Here is a 24,275-nt window from a genome sequence, read left to right as displayed (position 1 = left end):
AAAAGTTTACATTTAAAATAAATAGCCAAGCATGCCGGCTAGCATGTGCCTGCAATTCTAGCACTTCAGTTATGGAGGTAGGTGCATCAGGTGCTTAATTGGAGAGTTTAGAGTTACATAGCAAATTCAAAGCTAACCTGGACTACATAAGACTGTCTCAAAACATCAAAATCTATCATCAATCAACCAATAAACAAAATAATAGCTTCTACATTGAAGCTATCCGTTCTCATTGAGTCGTTTATGAAAAGAAAACACTGAAGGAATTTTACTGTTGAAGCAGATTCTCACAAATACCAAGGAACACATTAGAAAGATTAATGTATTAATGTGATTGATTGTACAGGGAACCATTTAGTTTTAAAACTTCAAGTGGTCAATAAAACAAGTGCTCAATTAGAAACTCTATTTGGGGCCAGCTGTGGAGGTGCACATCTTTAATTCCAGCACTCGGGAGACAGAGTGAAGTGGATCTCCTTACCAGCCTCAATACTCTGATATTAATAAAATCTCTTAGATTCTGTGTGGAGGGAGCAGAGACAGGGTACTCCCTGCAAACTCCCAGGCCGGCTAGCCTGGCATGTACTAAGGCAAACAAGAGATACCTCAAAACAAGGGGTAGGGGGTGGTAAAAAGACGGACGCTGGGATTGCAGCTGTGTGCAGCAGTCCTTGGCTTCCTGTGGGTCTCACTCCACTTCCCATCTCTCTGTAGATGTCCTGAGGTGACAGATGTGTGACAAATGTCACAGCTGGCTCTGTGTGGGTTTGGGGGCTCCAAACTCCAATCCTCGTATTTGTAAGCCAAGTGTTTTAGCTCCTGTGCTATCTCCCCAGCCCTGAAGATTTATTTTTATTTTGTTTTTCTGTACAACCACGACTTTCCATGTTAAGGAAGCAAAACCCAAAGAATGTTTGTAATGTTCCCAAGACTGCATAGACTCTAAGGGACACAGACAAGATCTGAATTCAGTTCAGCTCCAGGCTAAGGCAGGCAGGCAAGAAAAGACAGATGCCTACACAGAGCAGACCTAGTAGGCTCTTTATTCAAGCCATGGTCTCAGAAAGCCCTGTCCCCTGACAACACGGCCACAGCCTTTATCTTACTCTGAACCTCTGCTGTTCTGATTTGAGTCTCTGAACAGGGATGTGCAGTCAAAGGCTCCGGGCCTAAGAGCAACGCGGCCATCTTCCTCCTGCCAATTGCCAAGCAGGGAAGCTGTTCTCAGTTCTCATGGCAGCAAGCTCAGAATACCAGCCACACTTACGAACAAGGAACCGAAGCATATGTCAGAGCCTGAGAGAGGAACCAAGCGACAGCCTTCTCCAGGAAGGAGTGTGAGGATTCTTTTAATTTTTTTTTTCAGCAAGGGTGCTTTTGAAACAAAATTCTCCTTTTTGTATTTGAGTCCACCTGTTAGCAAACCAGATGGGCCCAGCTAGCCTTTTTCTTTCCCAGGAGCTTAGAAAAATGGTACACTCTCTGTGACTTAACCAAATTCTACCCACTGATAACAGTTCCCTCTTTACTGGGCGCTTCATGTCGAAATGCCACTGTGTGCCCAGCCTAGCCATGAGATCTGACATCTACATGCCTAGACATGGATGCCTGGGAGAATCACAGTCCAGGGTGAGTTTTTCAGTCACTCTGATAGTCATGACCTGTTTCTACATACCAAGTCGGAAGTGGTCTCTAACCAGCCAAAGCCCGTTTGATGGTTTGAATAAGAATGGGTCCCATAGAGTCATATTTTTGACTGTTTGGCCATTGGGCAGTGGCACTACTTGAGAGGGATTAGGAGGTGTGGCCTTGTTGAAGCAAGAGTGGCCTGTGGGAGGAAGTGTGTCACTGGGGGGTGGGCTTTAGGTTTCAGAAGCCCAAGCCAGACCCAGTGTCTCTCTCTCTCTCTCTCTTCCTGCTGCCTTCAGATCTAGATGTAGAACTCTCAGCTACCAGGTCTACCTGGTATGCAGACCATGCTCTACACCATGAGAACGGACTAAACCTCTGAAACCATAAGCAAACCCCAACTAAATCCTTTCTTTTCTCTTCACAGCAGTGGAACACTGACTAAGATAGCACCATCCATGGTTTTCATAAGGAGACATTCTTTGGAGGGGTTAGTAAGTGGGTGATACTTGTTATATAAATCAGGGAAGGCTTCCTAGAAGTAGAGAGGGAACTAGCAAAAACAAAAGCAAGCACTCCACACCACTGGCGAAGGGGATGAGCCTGCCAAAGAGGATTGCAAATATAAGGGACCCAAAACTTGCAAGAAACTGGGTGGGATCATGAGGAGAACAGATGTGTAAGCCTCTCATGACTGGGACCAAATACCCACGAAAACAGCTTTGGGAAAAAAGCACAATGTTTGACTCGGGGTTCGAGAGTTTTCTCTTCACGGTTGGCAGATGGATTACTTTGGGCCTGAGGTAAAGATGAACATCATGGTGGACAGGGTGTGATGGAACAGAGGCACTCACCTCACTGCAGCCTGGGAGTGGAGAGACAGGTAGAAGTCAGGGACAAATAATCCCTGTTAAGAGTGTGCCCCAGAGACTTATTTCTAACTCTACACCTCATATCCATTGTCTATGTTAGTGCCTTGTGGCCTTAACTTCCCTCAATAGTGACACCTTCTGAGCTCTGACTAGGCCTTCGATAAGTGAGCCTTTGAGGCCATGTGTTTGGTTGTTTCTCCTTAAGAGGATGGGGATTTATTTGGCTCATTATTCCATGTTGTGCCCATCATTGCAGGAAAGTCCAGGACCCAGGAATTTAAAGCAGCTAGTCACATCCTCTTCACAGTGAAGAGCAAAGGGCAATGAGTTGACACATGCACTGCTTACTGGGGTTCAGCTCTCTCTCTCTCTCTCTCTCTCTCTCTCTCTCTCTCAATTTTGATTTTTTCTATTTCTCTCTCAATCTTGATTTTTCAAGACAAGGTTTCTCTGTATAGCTGTCCTAGAACTCACTCTGCAGACTAGGCTAGCTTCAACCTCACAGAGATCCCCTTCCCTCTGCCTCCTGAGTGCTGGGATTAAAGGCATGGGCTACCAACACCAGGCTTCTTTTCCTCTTTATTAGAATATCTTCTATGGATTTTTGGGACAACCTCATACATATAAATAACGCATACTGATCTTATCAACTCTCAGCTCCCCTCCCAGCCTTCCCCCTTCCCACCCTCATGACCTTCCTGTGTTTTCTTTTAGCCCACTGAGTGCTGCCTACTGGGCTTTTGAATGATTTGTTGGTCTGCCTTTGTACAGGTCTTGTGGATGTAGCGAAGGCTGCAGAGAGCTCGTTAACCCAAGCAGCCTTGTCCATTCCCCAGAAGACAGCCTCTGACAGAACTTCTCCCCATGCTCCATCGTTTCTGCTCCTTCTTCTGGAATGTTCCCTGAGCCCTGGGCAGGGCTTGGGGTCTATTTCTTATCCAAAGGGAAGGAAATCATAGCCGGAGAACCTGTTGGGATTGTCACAGTTGGATATCTCCTGAGAATAAAGAACTTGCCCAAGTTATATCTGCATCTTTGGGCGCCTCCTGGCTGATGCCTTTCCAGTGTCAAAAATAAGGTGAGGCTCTGCTTCAGGCTCCTTTCCTTCCTAACCAGCATTCTTTGTCACCAGCCTCAGAACGTGTGCCTTGGTTTCACCCTTGGTGTGTAAGTAGTCTAGTTTCATTCTGTCTAAACTCTTCACCAACTTCTCCATTTTTATGCTAATTGTCAGAGATGGGAAGGAACTCAAAGCATAGGTCCAGATAGACAGCCTGTTCCAGATCCTATGTCTGACGGTACCGCTGTGGGAAAGTGAATTAACATCTCTGGGCCTCCACTGCTTCTTTGTCCAGTGGTAATACAAACCTTCTTCTCATCATTCTTGCCACAGTTTGCAGAGATAATACATGCAGTATGTCTGAACTAAAACTAACAATCGGAGATAGGGATTCTTCACTGGACTCCCTTCTCTGAGCTGCTTACCGTACTCTAGCCCCCGTCCAGCATAAGTGGACATCCAGCCAGCCAGGCAGCATCCTCACCTGGGGATGCTGGCTGTCAAGTTCCAGAAGACAATATAGAGGAACAGATGACAAAGTCAGAGATGAGAGTCAGACATCCAGAGAGACTGGACTGCAGAGGAACTGAGTCCTGGCTTGCTTAGAGGTGGCTTGACACTGTAACCAAAACCAAGAGTTCTGAGAATTGAGCAAGGTCTCAGATAATTCTGAGTCACCTGCTTAAGGCCATGGGTTCAAAAAGGTCTCCAAAGATGATCCAGAACCTAGGAGTGTCACTCAAAGATAGAACTCTATCCAGAGTGAACCCAAGCTGGGTTGCCTTCCATCTCCAGTACTACAAAAAAAAAAAAAAAAAAAAAAAGTCATGCCATCCAGTAGCCTAATAAACATCCCCCAACACACACACACACACACACACACCTAAAAAGTACTCTTTTTGGATCTCCAGGAACCCAGGAAGGAAGGAAGGAAGGAAGGAAGGAAGGAAGGAAGGAAGGAAGGAAGGAAGGAAGGAAGGAAGGAAGGAAGGAAGGAAGAGCGGGACAGGAAGGGGATGGGAAGGGAAGAGAAGAAAAGGTCATTGAATCTGTAGGGTCACTTCACAGACCCTGAGCCCTGGCTCCTCCCCAGCCTCCCTCTGAAACCTGAAGTTTGCTTTCTACATCAGAAGTCACCTTAACCACACCTTTGACACCTGATCTTCTCTCCTTAGCTTGAACCACAGCCACCTGACAAAGCCCAGGGGCCGTCCACTTCCCCTGGCTCTGAAGATACTTCCTTAGGTGTTCTGGTAACACTCCCTGGGGAGGCCCTGGCCTCTGGGGGCTCTTTCTTCCATCAGGTCTGCTTAAAATGGTTTTCAAATGCTGCTCAGCTACCGAATAAACCTCCTCAGTCCCTTCTGACTGTTTCTCATGAGACCTCATGTCCAGCTGGTGATATGCCTAGAATAGTTAGCCTGCTGGTGCAATTTAAGGAGAGACATAAAGACAGGAAGTCTCAAGTTAAAGAGTGTTTCTTAAAACACACAGCAGGGGCTCATGACAACCTCTTTCCCTCCAAGGCAGCATTTCCTATGCCAAAGGCACTGTTCTTATATACTTCCCTGTAGACTCCTACACAGCCATGGAAGGTGTTTATTGTCAGCTGAAGGGTGCAGGACAAGTGCCTTGCACTTCAAATCATCATACCCGAGAGAATGAACCTGGGGAATTGTCAGGAGTTCAAAGCAAGCCTGGGCTACAGAGTGAAAACCTATCACAATAGCCAAAAGGATGAACCCATTCTTGAGGATAACCTTAAACTATTGATCCTCCTATATTCCTCCCCTGAGTATTGGTCCCTAATATTGACATACCAATCCCCACTGAAAAAAAGTCCGTTTTAGCATGTTTTTTAAAAACATACAGGAGCTAGGCAGATGGCGGTGCACTTCTTTCATCCCAGAACTCAGGAGGCAAAGGTAGGTGGATCTCTGAGTTCAAGGCCAGCCTGTACAGAGTGAGTTCCAGGACTGTTGGGGGTACACAGAGAAACCTAGAAGAAGGAGAAGAAGAAGAAGAAGAAGAAGAAGAAGAAGAAGAAGAAGAAGAAGAAGAAGAAGAAGAAGAAGAAGAAGAAGAAGACGAGGAGGAGGAGGAGGAGGAGGAGGAGGAGGAAAGAAAAGAAAGAGAGAAAGAAAGAGAAAGGAAGGAAGGAAAGAAAAGAAAAGAAAAGAAAAGAAAAGAAAAGAAAAGAAAAGAAAAGAAAAGAAGAAAGAACCAACCAACAACAACAGAGTCATATAGGACTGGTGATGTAATCAGTTGATAGAATACCTACCCAGCATGCCATTCTGGGATTTCTTCCCATCCCCTCATAAACTGAGCGGTGGTATATGCTTGTAATTCTGGTGGTATATGCTTGTAATTCCAGTAATCCAGACAGGAAGACAGGAAGACAGAAAGATCAATAGTTAATGTTATCCTCGGGTATATATGGAGTTTAAAGCCTGCCCAGACTACATGATGAGATCCTATCTTCAAAATAGTAAGTTAAGGTGCTGGAGAACAATACCTTTGTTCTTGAAAGGAACCCAAGTTTGGTTCTTAGCACCCCATAGTGCTCAATCATCCATACATTCAGTTCCAGGGAATCTGATGCCTTCGGACCTTCATGGACACAAGGTGCATATACATAATGGTGCATATACATAAATGCATGCAAGACACATATGCACATTCAAAAATTATATATACTTTTTGAATTACACATATACATATCTCACATAGTTCCAGGTCAGCCTATCCTACTTAGTAAGATCCTGTCTCAAAAAAAACCTACACACACACACACACACACACACACACACACACACACACACACACACCATTTAGCAGGTATGGAATTCTACTACTTGCTTGGGAGGCTAAGGCTGGTGGACAGAGGCTCCAACTCAGCCTGGGCTACAACTGCAAGACCTTGTCTCAAAGCAATAAATCTAAAATGACAAATCTCAAGAGATGTTATGGGCTGGAGAGATGGCTCAGCGGTGAAGAGCACTGACTGCTTTTCCAGAGGTCCTGAGTTCAATTCCCAGCAACCACATATGACTCACAGCCATCTGTAATGGGATCCAATGCCCTCTTCTGATGTGTCTGAAGATACAGTGTACTCATATGCATTCGATAGATAGATAGATAGATAGATAGATAGATAGATAGATAGATAGACAGACAGACAGACAGACAGACAGATAGATAGATAGATAGATGATAGATAGATAAAGAGAGAAGGGAGAGAGAAGGGAGAGAGAAGGAGAGAGAGAAGGAGAGAGAGAGAGAGAGAGAGAGAGAGAGAGAGAGAGAGAGAGAGAGAGAGAGAGAGAGAGAGAGAGAGAGGTTATTAGAGTGGATCTGCACCAGGGGCCTTGGAAGGACAGCATTAACGCAGATAACCCTTATAGACTTTTAGCATTGCACCCAAGACACAGGCCACCTCCTCCTTTGTATGGAAGTCTCAGAGAGGATCTGGTTTAAAAACAGCACAGCTGTCGCAGGCTAGAGATCAGGTATCAGAGCAAGCAATGAAGGAAGACTCGGATCTCCGGGGCTGGAGCAATAAGGTATGGCTACCAGTGGCAGAACAAACTAGTTATCTGCTTTCCATTTCTCCCGACAGACCAGAGAGACTCTCACAGCTTTGTCTCACTGCAGACAAGGCCGTTGGGTGTCATTGTACTGAAAAAGGAGAACGTGGGAAGCAAAGAACTAAAGGGACCAGTCTTGGCTGCCTTGATGTCACCTAAGATGTCACCAGAAGGGAGCATCTTAATTGGCCTCTGCCTTGTACTTTCAGAAGCACATGTCTGATGTTCTTATAAAAAGAAAAATGCCTCAGATGTAAATAGCAGTAATATTCCTTACCTTGAATTCATGATCCTATCTCAACCTTTTAAAAAAGACAATTATTTAAAGTATACTGGTGGATTCAATGTTCATCTTTTAATGATTGAGATAATGTCGTGTTCTATGGCCAGGGTTGCCCTTGAACTCACTATTAGGACAGGTTGTCTTCATTGCAATACTCCTGTCTCAGCGCACCAAGGACTGAAATGACAAACATGCTATGGCTAAATATCATTTGATGTATGTCAGTGAAGTCTTGACAAAGATTAAGACACAGGCCAGGGAGATGGCTCAGCAGTTAAGACAGTGCACTGTGCTTGCAGAGGACCCAAGTTCTCTTCCCCAAACTCCTGTCAGGTGGTCCATAGCCACCTGTAAGTCCAGCTCCATGGGCTCTGATGCTGGTCTGCCTCCTCTGGCGCATGCACTCACATACACAGAGTCACACATAGACACACACACACACACACACACACAGACACACACATTGTTTAAGTATGAGACATGATTTAGATCTTAAAACAATATTATATGGTGTTAGAGAGATAGCTCCACAGTTAAACATGCAGACTGCTCTGCAGAGGATATGAGTTCAGTTCCCAGCATCCACAAGGCAGCCTACAACCATCTGTAAGTGCAGCTCCAGGACATCAGATGCTTCTTCTAGCCTCTGAGGTCACTGCATACACATTGCACACAGACATACAAGATTGAACAAACAAACCAAAAAAAAAAAAGACAAAAAAAAATAACAACCCATATGACAATGTGGTTAACAATATAATACTCAGGTCATTCACACCTGGTTCTGCCAGTTGCTAGGTAACCCCATCCTCTACTCCCCATCTTCGTGTCTGTGAAATGTGGACAGCAATGGTTTATTCTGAAAGAGCCTCAGATATGTTCACAGATTCCTTTCCATGATGGCTTAAATGCTTATTTTTAATTGTCTTGTGTGTGGTTTATTTTGGACACAGGGTTCCTTCTCTTTTTACAAAGCGTTTCTGAAATGCCGTGTCTTGCAGGGACTCTGTGCCAATATGATAGCTATGCATTCTAATAAAAGGCGAATGATCATTACGGTCTGAAGAGAAACCTGAGTATTGTCACTATTGGTTTTAAAATGAAAGGACTTCACCTAAGATGCCAGGGTCATATCAAGCTGTCTGTTCCCTTTAGCCAGCGTACCTGTTGGGTCCCCGCCTGCTCTTGGGTCCTTACCTGCTCTCTGGAACATAGACTAGGACTGCAGGTTCCTAACACCTCAGGCAAGGCCAGTTTTTTTTCTGATAGTTCCTGGACTCCTGTTCTCCCAGCCCACAGGTCCAGCCTTGTCCTCATCACGTTATCTCCAGCACCTTGCCTCAGGGAGCTGCTAACCTCTGTCAGCTCTGCTCCCACACCAAGGTGATAGAAAACAGCCTCCTTTCCTTGTCTCCCTGGCCCCTCCCAGTGCCTCCCCACCTGGCCTGGCACTGCAGCCCAACCCAAGGCTCTGCAGCCCAGCCCCAGCCCAGTTTGAGTGCACACACTACACAGAAGCTGTTTACTGTTGCCCTTCTTCAGGTCCAGCCTCCTTCCAACCCCTTCTCCTGTTTGGTTTGTTGTTGTTGTTCGTTTGTGTTTCTCATTTCCCAAGGTCCATCTCAGATTGTGTGTATTCCTTCCCACAAAAACAGTCAAATCGCTTCATTTGAACCTGCAAACCTCTTAGCACCTCCTGTTCTCTTTGGGGATGCTCTGCCTTGGAGAATACTCAGTGATTGGCTAAAGAATTGTCCGAAAGAACACACACACACACACAAGGTCGGGGTTGAGGGAAAATTTGATTTCTTACACAAAATAAAGACCAATCTGCTCATTAGACACAGTGGTACATGTCTGCGATCTCAGTGCAAGGAGGCAAGAGGATTGTGAGTTCTGGTTGCCAGGTTCAAAGGAAACATTTCCCCCAGATTCTGGCAGTTAATTCCCCAGGACCTTGTGAAGCTGGTTCCACTCTAAAAACAGGAGTTATTTTCCTTATCACTAGCAGAAGGGGGAAATGGCTACTGAATGCCATGTCAATGCACATGCTGTCGTCCAGGCTCTGTCAGTATCACAAGTACCTGGTACACATCTCAGCATCCCTGAGGGCATCCTGCCTCTTCCCAGCTCTTCTCAGCTCCCTGCTACCCTAAACTTCCCAAGCCTAGACGGGGGCTTCCCTTCCCCCAGCTTCTCATTTTCCTTACAACCTACTATGCTGGCCCTGTTCTTCCTTTTGCTCTCTCTCTCTCTCCCCCTCTCCCTCTCCCTCTCTCTCTCTCTCAGCTCTTGCCTCTCTGTGGCCATATCTAGCCTGCTGTCCATCTCCACTCTCTCCCCTCTACCACTTTCTCTGCTCTAGAGTCTTCCAGAAGCCTCTTCCAGAGGTCTCACCCTCATATCTTCAGTAAAAACCATCCTCTTGCCCGGCAGTGGTGGCACATGCCTTTAATCCCAGCATTCAGGAGGGAGAGGTGGGTAGATCTCTGGGTGTTCATGGCTAGCCTCATTTACAGAGTGAGTTCCAGGACAGGCAGGGCTACACAGAAAAACCCTCTCTCATAAAACCAAAAACCAAAACAGAATTAAAAATAAAAATAAAAAAAAAAAAAACCTTCCCCTTAACCATGCCACGTAGTGGTCATGCTGTCAGTTTATACACTGGCCAGCACAGTATCATTGCAAGGCAAAACACTGTCTCAAATAAATAAACAAACAACATTACATAGGTGTGCTGGCTCGTACCTTTAATCCTAGCTCTCAGATGGCAGAGGTGAGCCAGTCTCTCGGGTTTTTGAGATCAGCTTGGTTTACATAGTGGTTTTCGTGTCAAACCAGGCTACATCGTGAATTCTATCTTTAAATAAATTAATTAATAAGTTTAAACATTGAATAAAGTACCTCAGTTCATGCATAATCTTGGTCTCAGGTTCCTATCAAAAAATGAGATGCTTTGACACAGGGAAGGGAGCTCACTGTGTAAAGTGCTTTCATGCATGCATGAAGACCTGAGTTCAAACCCCAGAACCCACATAAAAAGCCAGGTGCAGATGAATGTCCTTGTCATCTCAGTGCTCAGGAGACAGGAGGGTTTCTGGGGAACTGCTGGCCAGCCAGCTTAGCCTAGTTTTGAATCCCAGGTACAGTGAGAGACTTGATCAACTAAACAAGGTAGACGGTACCTGAAGAATGATACCCAATGTTACCCTCTGGTTTACACATTTACACCCCCACACCCCCCCACAAACACACACATACACCAAAACTGGAAGATTCAACAACACAAGAACTTCAATCAGACATTCTAGACATGGGGGGGGGGGGGGAGGAATTGAGTGGTGACTGTCCCTGTGACAGAGTATGAGGATCTTCTCAACAGAACCCACCAGCCTCTCTGGTTGGTCCAAGCCACCTTGATGTCTGGAAACATCTGGGTTTGTGGCCCCTTCCTTGGAAGCCAAACCACCTAGTTTTCTTTCTTCCATTCTGTAAGCAGAAAGACCCGGGGTAGAGCTTCATTTTTCCGCTGATGTAAATTTTATTAACACCCCAATTTAGATAGCAGAAGCAGTTACAGCTTGGTTTTAAAATATTTTCCACCTTGCTGAAAAACAAAAAGTTGCATGGCATATTGAGAAATCCCCCACAAACCACCCCCCCTAGGAAGTTTTGGGTTATTTTGAAAGTGTTGGGGAGCGAACCCAGGACCTTATACATCCAAGCAGGTGTTCAGGATGAGAGCCCCACTCCTGGCCTCTGCACAAACTGTGTTGTCTTTTTCAGACTGTTTTTTTTTGCATTGTACATCTGAAATTCCCACCATGTACTTTGAGAGCCAAGAAAGACTAGTTGCTTATAGAACTGTATCTAAGTTTGAGTAAGTTTAATGTTTGCTGTCAGTAACTTCCGGCACATGGCTCCTAAGCCATTTTTCTTAAACCTTTCTCTCTCTCTCTCTCTCTCTCTCTCTCTCTCTCTCTCTCTCTCCTCCACTCTGAGCCTAATTGTGGAAACCTTCCTATTGCTAACACGGAACAGACACAGACATTAATTTTAGCATCTAGACCAAAGTCTAGAGGCTCAGTTCTCAAAATGTGGGTTCCAGATCAGTAGCTGTTTGGAAACTTGTTAGAAATGTAGAGTGGCAGCCCCGTCTCAGGCCCACAATCTGCTTTTTTTGCAAGATACTAAGCACATTCAAAATAAAACAAGAAATGTCAATAGTGAGAGAAACTGTGGACAAGAGGGCGGAATCACGGGCAGAGAGGAAGCCGCCCTACGCCGCAAGCTTCAGGATTAAGACGCAGTTCCACTCTAAATACTTGAGTGCCTGGATAAGCTTCATTGAGTGGGTTACATTTTAGCAGTATTTGCCATAGAAGAAATTAATACTGCTAATGTTTTTTTTTTAATATCTATAATTTGGGGCTGGAGAAATGGCTCGTTGGTTAAGAGCACTTTTACAGCTCTTGTAGAGGTCCTGGGTTGGGTTCCCAGAGCCCACAGGCTCACTCACAAGTTTAGTACCTTCCAGGGTATCTGATGCCTTCTTCTGGCCTGCACAGCCACCTATGTGCAGTGCTGCATGGAATCAATCCACGTGAGGCCCCCCCACCCCCACCCCCACCCCCACATGCCATAATGCATTTAAAAGCAATAATCTAGGTATTGCGGAATCCATGGCTATAATTCTAGGACGTAGGATGGGAGATGGTTTTACAGGTAAAGAGCCTTGACACCAAGCCTGTTGACCTGAGTTCAGTTCCTAAGAGGCCAGTTCTCCTTCTCAGTCTCTTTATCTCTGTCTCTCCCTCCCCTCCCTTCCCCTCCCCTCCCCTTCCTCTCTCTCTCTCTCTCTCTCTCTCTCTCTCTCTCTCTCTCTCTCTCTCTCTCTCTCTCTGCTTCCTATCCCTCTAACACAAAGAAAATCTTAAAACAGCAAAAACTGTGCGGTGAAAACATAAATGCAAATTCTGGTCCTAATTAGTTCCTAGAGTGGCCGAGAGACCATGGACACGTCTCTGTTCCCTCTGAGTCTCCATTTCCTGATGATTTACTGTGGAGATGATCTGTAGCATCCCAGCCCTGCCAACTCTCCTAGCCCTCTCTAAAAGCCTGGGAGGTCCCAGAGAGAATTTTAGAACGATTCTCCTTTTGTCCAGAAGAGGGCAATGGAGACTGGCCATGGCTGGACCACTTCTAACCCTGAGGCAGTTCACAGACACTTGATCTCGCCACAAGGATCCCTCGTGATTGGGGCGGTTTCCTTGGCACCAGCTGACACTGGTATCCTAGCCACCTGGGCGGTCCCAGTGAGAGAATGAGCTCTGGGAGCCTTCCATATTGACCCAATAATGGCCAGTCTGGGGTGTTCAGATTCCTCCTATCCCAATCTGGGAAGAGCCGCAGAGACTTGGTTTGAGGAAAGACACATTGTCCCCACCTGCACCGGGTGTTTGGGCAAGAAGCCACCCAGAAGCTATTTACTCCAAAGAGAAAACTGGGCGGGGTGGCCGGAAAGGAACAAGACATAGTGCTGCGCCAGGTCCGTGGGGATTGCCTACCACTGGCGGGCTGCGCTTACATCAGCGCCTGGGCTGGGGCAGGGGCTTGGCCACCAGAGACGTCAGCCTCTTTCCCAGAAGAATTCCACTTCCTGCGGCCAGGGCCCCAGAAGTGTGGGAGTGTTGGAGGTTGGTTTCTTAGGACGACACCACTCAGTATGCTGCATCTCTTCATTCCGCACACTTTGTTGTCATGGAGACGAACAGCAGCATCCTGACAGCCCCAGAGAGGCCAACTCGCCCACAAGAAATAACCCGGGCATGGCCTACTCAGGAAAACACTGACTGTGTGGGGTGCTGGGTCAAGGAAAACAGCAGCCACAAGTCCCTGAATTTGCCCCAGGGAGGGATGGGAGGGATCGGGGAACCAATTTCTGAATTGTGATTTCAAAACTGGAGGCGTCTTAGCTTGAGTGCTTTACAGCCCAGAGAAAAGCCTTGAAAGCATGTGGCTAGCAAAAGTTTCTTCCTCCCCGCCCCTTTTCTCTCCTCTTCTTCCTGCTTCTCCTCTTATCGCCTTCTTTCCCCAATTTTCTTAAGACTCTTAAGATTCCCCCTCATCAGTCTCCTTGAAGCAGTGTTAGTATTAATTCACTTAGGTAAACATTTGTTAAGCTCTCAGGGTATGCCAGGCGAGGAGGAAAGTCGCTCTGAATAGAAACGCTTGCAAAGTTACATGGTGGCACAAGCCTTTAATCCCAGCACTTGGGAGGCAAAGGCAGGCAGATTTCTGAGTTTGAGGCCAGCCTGGTCTACAGAGTGAGCCCAGGACCACTAGGGCTACACAGAGAAACCCTGAAAAATAAAAAGAAAGAAAGAAAGAGAGAGAGAGAGAGAGAGAGAGAGAGAGAGAGAGAGAGAGAGAGAGAGAGAAGGAGAGAGAGAGAGAGAGAGAAAGAAAGAAAGAAAGAAAGAAAGAAAGAAAGAAAGAAAGAAAGAAAGAAAGAAAGAAAGAAAGAAAGAAAGAAAGAAAGAGACCTCCTTTTGTCTTCAACATGGCTCAAGTGCTGCTGGAACTATCCAGTTCCTGGGCAATCTCCTAGGAAGTCAACTCATGCTCTCTAACCTTTACTGGGCACCTGTCAGATTAGCCGTTAATACGGCACACATGGTTTTTCCTCTGATGCTCCACTGTGACTGCCTTAGGAATAAGCACTGAATCTCTAATTATGGGCTGATAATTTGAGAGTATTAACCCCAATCACGAGGAAACCTTGTGTCTGGATCAGGAGTCTGTGAACCACCTCAGGGTTAGAAAAAAAAAATAACCCTTACTAAAACATATTTTAAAATACAGAAATATGCTATAGCTCATAAACACAGTTAACATTCACTGGATGGCTACCATTCCCTAGGTACACAACGATTCTACAATAAGGACTATGAGTTTGTTAAGACACTATTGGTACTCAGTCTGCACATAAGGAAACTGAGGCACAAGGGGAAGAAATAATTTGTTCAAGTCCAACAGCTAAGGATGAATGCTTAATAAATAGTAGAGCAACATCTTGGTCTATAGTGGGTATTTAGAATACCCACTGGCTTTGGCTTTGGGGGGAAATGGAATACATTATCCATAAAACACCCCGAGACAAGTCCTTTCATTTGAGCCATTTCCACCAAAAATGTACTATACTTTTTCATTTTGTATTTAATTTTTGATATTGTGCATGCATATATGTGTGTGTGTGGGGGGGGGGGTGTTCTTGTGTTCATGGGCCGTGATACACTCATGGACGTCTGAGGACAGCTCCCAGGACCCGACTCGCTCCTTTCACAGTGGGTTCTAGGAATCAAATTCAGGTTACCTGCTGAGCCACCTCACTGGCCTACAGCATGCTATATATTTAAATAGTTGTATTCATTTTTTTCTCTATCTGTAAAAGGCTAAGCTAGTAAGTAGTACCTACAATGTCGTACATCCTCGTCGAGTCTTCAGAACTTGGAAAGCGCATTCCTGCCTAGAATCTAACTTCCTTGCTGTACCCTTGAGAAGTATTCAGAATTGCTCCTCTTGGTCCCAATTTCTTTGTGAACTCCAGGAGGTTTATACCAAGAAGACTTCCTACCTACTAGTGATAACAATGTCTTTAATGAAAGCCTTAAAGCTGCCGTGGTGGCACCATCCTAAACAACCCAGCAGCCTGGAGGCAGAGGCTGCAGTGTAACCGCAGGCTATCGGCAAGGTTCTGTCTCAAAAAAACAAAAACAAAAAACAAAAAACAAAAAAAAACAAGCACTCAAAATGAAACTACCAATTATAGCCACGAGGAAACCAGCCGAATGCTCACCATCAGATGGACTGATAAATAAGACGAGATGTGTTCATATGTTGGAATATTAGTCAGCCTTGAAAGAGATTAGGTGCAGAGACATGGTCCCACATGCCTGCCGTTTGAAGGTGGGGTTCCAGGTGAAGCAAAGCAGACCCAAAGGATGGACGTTAGTGTAGGATTTCATTCGCACGAGCTACCGGCAACACGCAGACGTGTAGACAAAGATTCAGAGGAGAGGTTCTCGGTGGGTGGGGGAGAAGTTCCTGTGTGATGTCATTGGCGTTCCATTTGTGGTGATGAGCCAGCACCAGAGACGGGCAGTGCTGATGGTACAGTGCTGGGATGCTGTCATGGCCCCAACGTGCACACTTAACACTGAAAACTGAGGCTGCACAGGCTATAGAGTGCTTGCTTGCCTTGCCCTGGGTTGAATCCCTACTACCAGACACAGCATGGTGGGGTGCACCTGTAACCCTAGCGCAGGAGGTAGGTTCCATATCAGCGCGTATCACATGAAACTGGTTCCTTTAAGGGGAAAAAAAGTATACAAATGGCATGTATCATATATATGATATCGGTACATGATATGACATATATCCATAAATTATATATTTTGGGGAAAAAAGAGAAAATGAATCACATTAGCAATCTTCGCTTGTTATTTTTTTAACTTTGTTAAAACTGGTGGTCAAATCCCTGGCTTTCCACTTGCCAGGTAGAGCACACTCTGTCACTAAGCTATGCCAGTTCAGCGGTCTCCATTCTGATTCAACTCTTTCCTGTTTTGTTTTGTTTTGTTTTGTTTTAAAAAGGTTTCTCTCACCCTTCACCTGGGGCCTATCTGCCAAGGTTGTCTGCATCCCTGCCCCCACCTGAAAGGCAGCGTCATGCCCTTAAAAATAGCACGATCTTGTGTTTTCACTAAAGCCAGGAGGCTGGCATTCCCCTCAGGTGTTCCAAATGAGCAAGATTTGGCTGGTAGGAGAGAGAATTGGGAGGTGAGTCACCGGTGGGGCAGGTGAGGTCATCATGGGGTGACCGTCTGCGTCTGCGTGGAGCAACCCTCCCAGCCCAACCTGTCCTCTCAGGGGCTGCCAGGTCTCCAGCCGGCTGAGCTGGTAGTCTGGTTTCTCAGCCATGAGGTGAGGTGCGGTGGGGCAAATTCCTCTTGATGACTCAGTGGCTCGAGTCCCCCCAACAGATGGGATCTCTAGCTGCACGCCACAGCAAGGTCAAGACCTGAGCTGCTACAACTTGTCTGTCCCTAATGAAGAACAGGAAGGTGCGCGAATCCTCAGAGAAGCAAGGAGAGGACTTCGTTGTTCTTTGTTGGAATGCTAAGTATTTAAGAAATGAAGGAACGGGTCATCTTATCTTGATGGTTCTAGCCAAGCTCAGACCGGCTCCTGAATGGAGGACAAATACTTATTCAAAAGATCACAATGTTGGAGGCGTCCAGTCTCAAATACAATTCCAAACTGTGAAGTAAAACATAGATTCTTTCTTATGTTTCATGGTGGTGTCTTGTGTTCTCCGAGGGACCTCAGAACTGGAGCAACACATTTTCATTTTCATGAAACTGACTCATATTAGATGGGCACGACTATGGTACTGACCCAGAGGTAGCCAGGTTTATGCAGTCAGTCTGGTCATTCATAAATGGTAACATAAACATGTGTAGTGTAGTGATGTAGGCATTACACACCCGTAATCCCAGCACTTGGGAGGCAGAGGCAGGAAGATCTGAGTCTGACTCTAGCTCAAGCTACATAGGGAAAAGCTCATCTTCAAAAGAAGGGAGGGGCTGGGGGTATAGCTCCTTTGGTAGTCAGATCATAAAATGGTGAATCGAAAGTTCAAGGCCATCCTTGGGGTGTAAGTTTGGGACTAGCCAGGGTTTACACAAGCTTCTGCTACCAAAAAATATGAAAGTAGTAATAGAGAAAAAGGACCATTCTTAGCCATGTTGCTACATGAGCCTAACAATTGCTCGGGCCCTTCCATTGTTCTCAATACACAAGATGAGAGAGAGAGAAAGAGAAAGTATTGGTTTTATTTGTTTCTGCCTTCTGCCACTTTGGTATTTACATTGTTGAGTCACTCTGAAGAGCATGTTGAGCCTGGGTGCCAGATAAGCCTTGGGAGTAATCAGTGAGGACTTTGGTTGGGGACAGGCTCTGGAACAGCTAGTAGGGGAAACCCAGAAGGTGGCTTTCGGCACAGCTGTATCTAACTGATTAGCCGATGGTGTTGGAACCTGTTGGTCTTTATCTGTGCGCTCAGTTTTCAGACCCTAAAATGGCAACGACTCTTCCCACTAGCCCCGGGCATACATTCCACCTCTACACAATAACCTCAATACAAAGAAATCTTCCCCCTCTACAACGCTATCAAGGATCAGCCTGAGTCACATACTCACCCTTAGGCCTGGGGTTGGTGTTAAACCTATCTGAAGCTCACATGCCAAGAGGTTCCCAAAATAAAAGGGAATGGTTGCTAGGCAGACAAAAACAATAGGTGTCCCTCCCTGAGCATAAATGTGTGCCTATGGGAGAGGCAGGTCTGTAGGATATGGGCCACTTTCCTGCTTTGTCACTACTTGGTGACTCAAGCTGGAGTGGTGGAATGTCGACTCTGGACTTCTGACTGGGTTCTCTCAGAAGTCTAGCCTCAGGCGATTCATCTAAAAACAACTGTGTTCACACAGATGCAGGATAGAGTTCTAGACCTATGCTAACACAGATTATCCAATCTATACCACAGATCTGCAAAGCCCTTTGGGTGTGTGTGTGTTTGTTTGTTGTTTGTTTTCAGTTTCTTTTCAAGTGCTAGCACATGCTGGGGTGGGGAGGGGGTGTCCTGTCTACTGCTGTGCTAGAACCCAGTCCTGCAAATTTTTTATTAGGACTTACAAATGAGAACACTGCAGAGCAGATGGAATTAGAGAGACACTCCTGCCCAGGGCACCGGTGTCCTGGGTGGGCTCCCTGGGCCTCGCTCTTCTTAAGGGCAAAAGAACTGGAGGTGAAGAGCAAAGAGGACAAAGAAAACAATGATAACTAAACAGTCAGGGTGAGCCCATGGCCAGGCTTCTGCCTAAGACTTAGGAGAGCCTGGGTTTGATCCTCAGAACTGTGAAAAATAAAACCAGCCAACAAGCAGAAAAGATAACCTACACCAAGTAGGGCCGGGCAGATGGCTCAGCAGGTAAAGTCAGCCATTAAGTCTAAGTAAGTCTGATTCCCAACACCGACTTGCTGGAAAGAGACATCTAATCATGTCTGGCTAGTTTCCCTGACTTTCACACTCTCTCTCTCTCTCTCTCTCTCTCTCTCTCTCTCTCTCTCTCTCTCTCTCTCTCTCCAGTAATAAATAAAACAAATGTTTGGGTTTTTTTGTTTTGTTTTTGTTTTTTGAGACAGGGTTTCTCTGTGTAGCCCTGGCTGTCCTGGAACTCACTCTGTATACCAGGCTGGCCTCAAACTCGGAAATCCGCCTGCCTCTTCCTCCCAAGTGCTGGGATTAGAGGTGTGCGTCACCACTGCCCAGCAAATAAAATAAATGTAATATCCAGAATATATTACATATGAAATCAATTCCTCTTTTCTATTCTAAAATTGGTTTGGGTGTTTTTGTCTGTATTTTGTTGTTTATTTGTTTATTTGCTTGAGACAGAGTCTCAGGTAGCACAGGTTAGCCTGAAACTCACAGCATAGTTCAGGGGCCTTGAATTCCTCCACCCAAGGAGGGTTTTTTGTTTTGTTTTGTTTCATCTTGTTTTGTTTTGAGATAAAGTCTCATTTAGTCAAGGCTGGCCTCAAACTTAATATCTACCTAAGGTTGGCCTTGAACTTCTGATCCTCTGGCTTCTATCTTCCTAGTACTAGGACTGTGTGTGTATGTCTGTCTGTGTGTGTATGTGTGTGTGTGTGTTCCACTATGTCCGACTGTAAAGGCTAAAACTAGTTTGCCTACCTTCCTTCCCCTTCCTTTGCTTGCTCACTCTTGCTCTTTCTCTTACACATACCACCCCACCCCCACCCCCACCCCACCCCCACTCCCAGATGTGCTCAAACACAAGACTTTCCACATGCAAAAAAAATTATTCTGTGACTGAGCTGCATCTAGCCCAACACCTTTGGTCATTTTAAAAGGCCACCTTTATAAATATGGCTCCCAGCCCCAGGGGAACCACTAGCTATGGTCTCTAATCCAGCACACTGCCTTCACCAAGACTACCAGGAAGGGAAATCTGAGACACGTAGCAAGCACACACACACACACACACACACACACCTACTGTCTTGTGAGCTCACTGCTTCTCCGAGGTCTAGCCAGCCTCGGGGCTGGGCTTCCCACCTGTAATTGGCCTTCAGACTTCCCTGACCTTCTTCTACCTTCCCCGCTTGCCCGGAGAGTCTGAATAAGAGAGGACATGAAAAGCAGACTTTGGAGATACGCACCTTTTATCTGGAACTTGTAACTAAAAATGAAGAGGATTTAGTGTGTGTGTGTGTGTGTGTGTGTAGCTTTATCCAGAGTCTGTCTGGGGAAGGGGAGCTTGCTCTCAGGAGCAGACCTAAAACTACCCTTGCTGAAAGTTGTTGAACTCTGAAATCAATCAGTAAACCTCTAGCTCGTTAGTAACTATTCTTCTAAAGTGTGTTGACCATGGGAACAGGAAGTCCACCAAAGTCACAATGCTGTGGCCACTACATGCACACTGTTCTCTGGCGGCTTCTAGTTGATGTGTTAGCAAACACGCCACATTCTGCACACACTGTGTGCCCGGTGTGGTACGGGGCCTGACTCCGGCTTTCAGGCTGTTCTGTAGATACACACTCCTCCTGGTGCAACAACCAGGACGGACAGCAAGCTGCCTCATCTTCCCCTTCCGACCCAGAGCATCAATAGTTGAGGCATTATGGGGGCTGTGGACCTGAGGTGAGCTGATGGCTTGTAGCCCAGTCCCGCCTTGCATTTACGATCCCCCTGCCTCCACGTCCTGCGTGCTCGAATTGTCAGCATGCTCTGTCACACCAGATTCAAATAAAATGTATTCTTTTTATTGATTAGAAGCTAATGACAAAGTGTTTAGAAGCTTGGACTGCACTTTCAGAGACCAAGAGTTCTACTCCCAGATGGCTTGTCCCTCCTATAACTTCTGCTCCAGTGGGATCTCATTCCTCTGGTCTATGCAGACTCCAGAGACCAGGCACAAAACCCTACTACCTGCCGCCACACATAGACACACAGACACATAAGTTGCAATAATAAATATTTTGAATTGATTTCACCTGGGGATGCAGCTCAGTGGCAGAGTGCCTGCCTTTCACATGAAGAATCTGGACTTGATCCCTGATACAGAAAAACTAAGTAAGTCTCTAGTTCACTTTTGGTGGATACTTGTGTCAAAAAACAAAACAAAACAAAGCACAGAGCCTCTTGCATGCCAAACATGGGTCCTTCCAGCCATTTCTTTTTACTTTTTAAAAGTAAGATATTGAAACTTGTTCTTGTGGTTTGTATTATGATTTTAGTGAACAGTTCTGATCTAAAGCAAGGGTTCTAACCAAGTGTTGGTAATTTGACCCCATGGGTATCAGACAGAATTTAGAGACATTTTTTACTGTGGTTGTCCATAACTGGTGGTGTTGCCCCTGGTATCTAGTGGGATGCAACAAGGAACGTTGAACTTAGCCGTGCAGTGGTGACACACACCTGTAATTCCAGCACTTGGGAGGCAGAGGCAGGTGGATTTCTGAGTTCGAGGCTAGCCTGGTCTACAAAGTGAGTTCCAGGACAGCCAAGGCTACACAGAGAAACCCTGTCTTGAAAAAAACAAAAAGAAAAAAGAAAAAAAGAAAGGACTGTTGAACTTCCTATCAGAAGAGCCCTTCTGACCAAGAAGTTACCTAGCAACAGTGCCAAGCCTGAGCAACCCCAATCTAGAACCATCAGTGCCTTGGAAGCTATTTTATTTTCTTTATCACCTTGTCCCTAGTCTTTGTCGCCCTAGTAGAACAGGGCGTGAAATCAGTGAGATCAGAGGCTTTGCGGGCTGGTGGCAGCTAGAACAGGGCTTGCCACCAGGCAAGCAGAATGAGTGTCTGTCTTTCCAGCCACTAGACCCAGCCAAGTGATTTGAATTCACCCATGCAAATTAGCAGCGACCCACCAGCCAAAGGCTCTGAAACATTGTGAGGCCTCTCTGCCCTGGGAAGCGGGCGGGGGCAGAACAGTACACACATACAGACACAGACACACACGCGCACACACACACACACACACACACACACACACACACAGCACATGTACACGCACATGCACCACACACTGGTGGTGGTGACTGATGGCTCCCCCCACTACACATTAACCAGTAAGTCTATCAGCAGGCCGGCAAGCATCCCGGAACCCAGATCCTTATTGTCACCAAAGGCTTGCCAGTTCTTTCATCTGGATCTGGGATCGCCCACGGGGCTTACAGCCATGCTGCCTCACTTTGCAGCGACTTTATCCCACTCTGTGGGGGCTGCACAGCCGGGACCTCGATTCTCCCCCCCCCCTTCTGTGTGATCTGCTGCCGTGCTGTCCCAGATGCTACCACTGAGAATGAGGAGCTCAGATTGAAGCTTCTCGGTGGTGGGTGGGAAGGGTGATGCCAACAGAAAAATGCAGGTCCACCCTGACTGCAGGGGAGTGCTAGGGGTGAATTGATTTCTCCTGTGCAGATTCTGCAATCTCCAGCTGAAGTTCTTGGAGGCCACTGTTCTGCCTTCTCTTCCCCTTTGCCTCTCCCTGGTTGGGGCCCTGTCTCTGTGTAAGTGCAGAGACCTAGTTTTGTATGAGCAAGAGTGGACGAGGGAAACCTTTCTTAGCCTCAGTTTCCTCTTCTACAAAAGAGGGCGGGGGGGGGGGGGGAGAATGGGTGTTGAAAGCAAATCTTTAAGGCTTCAAAAGCTTCCTCCTAGGTTTAAAGATGAAACAAAGCCCCCTAATATGACCCTAGTCTGTATCACACACTCACACACACACACACACACACCTACCTACCTCCTCTTTCTGAGATAGAGTGAAATCCAGTTGTGTAGTTCAGGCTGGCCCATACCCAGCAGTCCTCTTGCCTGAGTCTTTCCAGTGATGAACTACAGGGCTTCTATACTTCTTTGCCTCTCCGGACCCCCAACTCCTCCCATCCCCAGTTTCAGCCCAAGAGGCCCACCCCCAAGTCTGGTTGCTGCGCCCTGCTCTCTCTTGCCTCCTCCTTGAGTGCACCCTCTTCTTGTATCTTTCAGGGTTTCCAGAGCAATCCTTAGGAGCATGGGTGCATGGTCAGTGAACAGGAGGAAGTTACTTGGGCAGGTTGCCCACCCTGCCAGCACTTTGCTCTCCCTTTCCTGAAGACTAGAGGGCCATCGGTCAGGTTAAGTGAATTTGTGCCTGCTGAGCAGCCCCAAATCCAGAAAGCACCAAGTTCCCTGTCCCCATTATCATTTCCAGAACCTGTTCTCAGTCATTTCTTAGACATTAGCTCAGTGGTTACCCTCTTCCAGGAAGCCTTCCCAGATTCCTCCTGTGTCTGGCTGAGACAGCTGCCCTTCCTGTGGCACCTGACTCACCCAAGCTCCCGTTTGTCACCACCCTCATGGCCTGTGTAATAATTGCCATTTTACTTGTCTAGTTCTTAATAGATCATCAATGGCCAAGTGTAGTGGCACACACCTTTAATCTCACCTACTTGGGAAGCAGGAAGGCAGACCATTGTGGGTTCAAGGCCAGCCTGGTCTACATAGTAAGTTCCAGGACAGCCTGGACTATGTAGAGGGACCCTGTCTCATAAAAACAACAACCACCACCACCACCACAAAAAGAGATTGTCGGTTCCTCTAGTCTAGAGATGGGAAACAGAAGACCTCCTACCCCACAGCAGTCCTGCTTCACCTAACTAGAGGAATACAGGTGTGTGTGTGTGTGTGTGTGTGTGTGTGTGTGTGTGTAGAGAGAGAGACAGAGAGACAGAGAGACAGAGAGAGACAGAAAAAGAGAGTGTGTATATATATATAGGGACAGAGAAAGTATGTGTGTGTAGAATGAGAGAGAGACAGAAAGTGTGTGTGTGTGTGTGTGTGTGTGTGTGTGTGTGTGTGTGAGACCCTGTGTGAGCTTATGTGCACCTCATGCACGAAGAAGTCCTCAGAGACCAGAAGAGGACATCAGATCCCCTATAACTAAAGTTACAGCTGCTTGTGAGTTATCATGTGGTGCTGGCAACCAAACATGTGTCCTGCAAGAGCACTTAAGCACGGAGCCATCTCTCCAGCCCAGAATATAGGCATTTTAAATCCAATGTTAAACTTTGCAAAGTAGATGATGCTAAAAAAAAAAAAAAAGAAGAAGAAGAAAAGGTCTATACCCATTTTCAAATTGTGTTTGTTTATGCTGCTGAGTCGCAAGGCCTCGAACATCCTAGGGAAGGGTGTCAGAGATTCATCCATAACTCAATCTACATTTTAAAACTCCTACTCTTTTCTTTCTTCCATTTTGTTTTTTGTTTTCTTTTTGGTTCTTTTTGAAACCATTCAGATTACTGTCCAACTCATTATATAACTAAGGATGATGGCCTTAAACTCCTGACTTTGGTCTCCCACACTCCTGTCTTGTCAGACTTTGGTATGACCTCTCCCTCCTGCTCCCTTCCCTTGATTCATTTCTCATTTTTGTTTCTTCTCCATGGCATCACTTACCTCGAATTCTTCCCAACATCCATGAATACTTCTGGGGGGGAGCAGAATGTTTTTAGGAGCCCCTTCTGAGGCTTGGCTTGCAAAACCTCCAACAAGACCTGCTTTGTTGATTTCTCTGTCCTTTTGCTTAAAATGTCTGTATGGATAGAGGCACAAAGGCCCCCAGCTGCGAGATTCCAATTCTGAGGGTGAGCAGGGCCCCCTCCACTCTCCCTGCCGTGTGCTTCTGTGCTGTCTGTGAACAATTAGCTGGA

This window comes from Apodemus sylvaticus, chromosome 2 (genome assembly GCF_947179515.1).
Source record: "Apodemus sylvaticus chromosome 2, mApoSyl1.1, whole genome shotgun sequence".
Lineage (NCBI taxonomy): Eukaryota > Metazoa > Chordata > Mammalia > Rodentia > Muridae > Apodemus > Apodemus sylvaticus.
This window is presented reverse-complemented; position numbering follows the sequence as displayed.